The 5,251-nt window shown below is 39.7% G+C and overlaps 1 pseudogene; it reads right to left on the bottom strand.

Annotated features, from left to right (window-relative positions):
• LOC111009293 (uncharacterized) lies at window positions 1-5,251 on the bottom strand (annotated as a pseudogene).

Here is a 5,251-nt window from a genome sequence, read left to right as displayed (position 1 = left end):
CTAATACAATCTCTCTATAGTCAGCCAGTAATATCCAGCTCTTAAAATTTGTCTAGCCATCATGTGCCCATTTGCATGAGTGCCACAAACTCCTTCATGGATTTTCTCCATAATCCTATTGGCCTCTCTTCCTTCGACGCACCTTAGGAGAACCATGTCATGGTTTCTCTTGAACAATATCTCCCCATTTAAGAAAAACTTCATTGCCAACGTGCGGAGGGTGCTGGTGCGCTTATTATTTTCTAAAGCACTGGGTGGATATGCCTTACTCTTGATATATTGCTTGATGTCATGAAACCAAGGGTTGCCGTAGGGTTTTTCCTCAATTCTCATACAAGAAGTGGTGACATCTCTCCTCCCAACTTTAATCGGACGGACCTCCTCTTTGAGTTCTAAATTGAACATCACTTGTAATGTGGCCAATTCATCTGCTACTTGATTATTTACTCTTAGCAAATAATCAAATTCTTGTGACAATTCTATTATGAGTTGTTTGTAAAGCAACAACTTAGTGTCTTTTGTTTCCCATTCTCTTCTTAGATGATAAATTATTAGCATAGAATCCCAAAAAACTTTAAGTTTCTTAACCTGCATATCAATAGCAGCCTAGACGCCCATCGAGCATGCTTCATACTCGGCCATATTAAGTGTACAGTCAAAACATAATCTGGCGGTAAATGGGTATAGTTCCCCTTTGGGTGATATCAAAATAACCCCTATCCCATGACCTAACTCGTTAGAGGCACCATCAAACATCATGGTCCGAGTTTGTGGGTCTAAACTTTCCTCACCTACGATTATGGTGGAAATATACTCGTCTGGAAAGTCGAACTTCACCGATACATAGTCATTTATAGGTTGTTGAGCTAGGTAGTCGGCCAGAGCACTCCCTTTAATGGCCTTTTGAGTTACATAAACAATATTGTATTCGGACAAGAGAACCTGCCACCTTGCAATTCGACCTGAGAGAGATGGCTTTTCAAAAATGTACTTTATGAGGTCCATCTTTGAAATGAGCCATGTGGTATAATACAACATGTATTGTCTTAGACGTCGGGTAGCCCAAGCTAGAGCACAACAAGTTTATTCTACTTGAGAGTATCTAGTCTCGCAATCGGTAAACTTCTTACTTAAATAATATATAGCCTGTTCTTTTTTTCCTGAGTCATCATGCTTCCCCAGTACACATCTCATTGAGTTTTCAGTCACTGTGATATATAAAATAAACGATCGTCATGAGTTGGTGGAACAAGAACTGGAGGGTCCTGCAGATACTGCTTAATCTTATCAAATGATGCTTGACAATCTTCACTCCATACACCATCGTTGTTCTTGTTGAGCAATTTAAAGATGGGTTCGCAAGTTGCTGTTAAGTGAGATATGAACCCTGCGATGTAATTGAGTCGTCCTAGAAACCCTCTAACTTCTTTTTGGGTCTGTGGAGGTGGCATCTCTAAGATTGCTTTGAGTTTATTCGGGTCAACTTTGATGCCTTCTTGGCTTACTACAAAGCCCAGAAGTTTTCCAGTGGTTGCCCTAAATATACATTTGTTGGGATTGAGTTTCAATTTTAACTTCCTCAAATGATCAAATAGCTTCCTTAAAATAATTGTGTGCTCCTCGCTCTATTTTGACTTGACAATCATATCATCCACATAGACTTCAATTTCTTTGTGCATCAAGTCATGAAAGAGGGTAACCATAGCACGTTGGTAGGTTTCCCCAACATTTTTTAGCCCAAACGACATAACTTTGTAGCAGAAAGTTCCCTATAGCATAATAAATGTGGTTTTTTTCAAGATTCTTAGGTGCCATCTTGATTTGATTGTATTCTGAGAACCCATCCATAAAGGAGAAAGTTGAGAATCCAACAGTATTATCCACCAACACATCGATATGAGGAAGTGGGAAGTTGTCTTTTGAACTTGCACGATTCAAGTCTTTATCATCCACACACATTCTTACTTGTCCATTTTTCTTTGGTACAGGGACGATGTTCGCCACCCACTCAGGGTAATTAGATACCGTAAGGAACCCCTGCATCAATTTGTTTTCTTACTTCATCTTTTATCTTAATCAACATATCTGACCTCATTTTCCATAACTTCTGCCTCATTGACTTGAACTCTAGGTTTATTGGCAATTTGTGCACTACAATGTTTGTATCTAAACCAGGCATATCTTGGTAAAACCAAGCAAAAACATCAACATATTCATGAAGTAACTCTATCAACTTTTTGCGACTCTCTGAAGACATATTAGTCCCTATTTTAACCTTTTTGGCCTCGGCTTGTGACCCCAAGTTAACTGTCTCAGTTAATTCCTTATGGGGTCCGAACATCTTTTCTTCTTCTTCTAGCATTCTTAATAACTCAGCAGAGGGCTGATCATCCATTTCCTCATCAGACTCGACGTTGTATATAGGTGTATCGAGCTTGTATGTCGAATCATTATCACATTCAATCTCAGTATTACTGTTTAAGACATAATAAAGGAGAAAAGAAAAAGGAAACAAATAAATAATCTGGCCCAGAGAAATAGCAAAGGAAAGAAACAAAGTGAATGAACTTAAACTTTATTGATATGGAAGAATTATAGACAAATGATAGGTTTGGATAGAATGTACAAGGAATAGAAAATTAATTTATTAATTAAGAAAATAGGGGAAAATGAACAATGACTTTGACTTATTATTTACAAAAGATGGTAGTTCTAACACGCTTCAATTACTCAACTCGAAACCGTCTGGACAGAGGAAGACAAAAGGTCCGGTTTGCTCTCTTTCTTCTGTCACTACTACCACTGCAGAAATATCATCGTACTCTTGATGGATTATGCCAGCACTTCTGAAAGAGTGGCTGAGAGCTGGAACAGTCCTCTTTGGGTAAACAGGCTCCCTATTCTCAAATCTTGCTAGACGTTTTGCTTTTTCACGGTTTTGCATTCTGGTGATGTCACCTCTATTTGGCTTATACCCTAGCCCGAACCTCCTTGTGTTCTTAGTCATCATCAGCAGCTTATCTAAGGTCTCACTGTCTCCCTTAAAGGCGGCCTCTGATAGTCGTGGTTTAAGTCTTCCAAACCTCCCATGTAGAGTGGTAGCATTTGCAATCTCAAATGATTGGAATGATTACTCAAAAGCTTTTTCTGCTGCTTCAACGTATGGTATTTAAGCGAGTCTTGAGATTAGAATGTCTTCTTGTCCCAATATGATCACCAACTTTTGGTCAACTGCAAACTTAATTTTCTGATGTAAAGTGGATGGAATTGCTCCTGCTGAATGTATCCATGGTCACCCCAGCAAGAAACTATAAGCTGATGTAATGTCCATAACCTGAAATGTTATGTAAAAGGTGTAAGGACCTATCTGGATCGGGATCTCAATATCCCCAACAACAACACTGCGAGCTCCATCGAAAGCTTTTACTATGACAGTACTAGGCCACATGTGAGACATATCGACCAGTAACTTCTCTAGCGTGGATCTCGATATTATGGTTAAAGAAGATCCATTGTCAACAAGGACTTTTGCTACTAGGAAGTTTTTACACTTAACTGAGATGTGGCGAGCCTCGGTATGTTCTGTACCGTCTGGTGGTATCTCCTCATCTGTAAAAGTGATGGAGCTAGATTTCGTTATTTTCCCATTCAAATTGTCCACTGTGGTGTCCTGTGAAACGAAAGCCTACTTCAAGACCTCCAACAGTGTATTCTGATGCGCTTCAGTGAATAATAACAAAGACAGTATAGAGATCTTTGCGGTTGTCCAACCTAATTGTTCAATAACTCTGTATTCACTTTGCTTCACTAGCTTTAGAAACTCTTGAGTCTCTTTCTCAGACACGGGTTGTTTTGGACTTGTATCATTTACAGTAGCTACCTCTTCCAGTTCATCATAGACATCATCATGGAGTTTGGCCTTCCCTTTCTTATCCTCTTCCACTTTCTCCTTCTTCTTCTCACTTGCTTTCTCCTTATTCTTTTCACTAATAGGCCCATTCACGTGCTTAAGCAAGCTATCCGGTGTATAACATCTCCATGTTCGTGTCAAACCTCCTATTCCGGTGATATTGTCAACTGAGAGTTAAGAAGATGATACCTCTTGCCCGACAGTTACCTTGCACTCATATCTCTAAGGCACTGCTTTGGAACTTTTATACTCAAAATGAGTTGGGACCGTTATAATGATCGGCTTCCGATTGTTGCTGGGTACATCAAGCTTTTCACGGTAAAAGATGGTGAGAGGTTTTGGCTTAAGAGAGGCATTTGAGCTTTCAGTAGCCGAGACATCCTCCACAAAATTTATCCCTTTCTTTTGGTGAGAATTTGTAACAGTAAGAACTTTTGAGTCTAACAACTCTTGAACTTTCATATGAAAACTGTTGCATTGCTCTAGGAAGTGTCTTTTTGCCCTAGCATGGAACGGGCACATCAGACTTTCACCATACCATTTATACCTTAGGTTTGGGCATGAGTACTCCACTGATACATATCCACTGCCCAAGAGAATTTCAAATAGTTCCTCCATAAAGGTTGTAACTTCTGTAGCCTTACTCTTTGACTCGATCTCTTGGCATTCAACTGCATTTATTTGGACATTATGATGATTCGGCAGCAGATTCTTACTTACATCAGGCTCATTTTCTTTTTTAAAGTTCAACCAACCTGCTTTGATCAAAACTTGAACTCTGTATTTCAATGCAGTGCAGTTCTCTATTAAATGTCCTATGCCTCTTGCGTGATAGTCACAACGGGGATTTGCATCATACCATCTTGGGTATGGAGGCTGGATCGGATCTACATGTACAGGTGCCAGCTGATTATTCTAAAATAACTGAGGCAGAAGCTCAGTATAAGTCATGGGGATTGAGTCGAACTGAGTCTGTTTACGTGCCCCTCTATTAGTTTGTTGTCCTTAAGTATAGAATGAATTATGCTGCTGACCTCTAGGTTGGAAATTTTGACTGGTCGGTGGTCGAAAATTTTGTGAGGCATAAGGGGAGTAATGTGAAGTTGCATTATTCACAAATGGTTGATTATACCCGTATGGCGTTGGGTAATAATACAGAGCTTATCGTGGTGTCCGACCGCACAGTTGTTGTTTCCAAAAATGTCGTTCTGCTCTTACCATTTGCACCTCACCCTCCTTCTTCTTCGAGGAACTTGCCTTTTTCGTGGCTGATGTCTCACTAGCTATACCAGTTAATCGATCATGCTTGACCTCATACTCAATTCTTTCTCTGATAGTCAT

This window comes from Momordica charantia, assembly GCF_013281855.1.
Source record: "Momordica charantia cultivar OHB3-1 chromosome 6 unlocalized genomic scaffold, Mcharantia_2.0 BLBB01000006.1, whole genome shotgun sequence".
Lineage (NCBI taxonomy): Eukaryota > Viridiplantae > Streptophyta > Magnoliopsida > Cucurbitales > Cucurbitaceae > Momordica > Momordica charantia.
The sequence above is the reverse complement of the archived record's forward strand: the minus strand, read 5'-3'. Positions and strand labels throughout refer to the sequence as shown.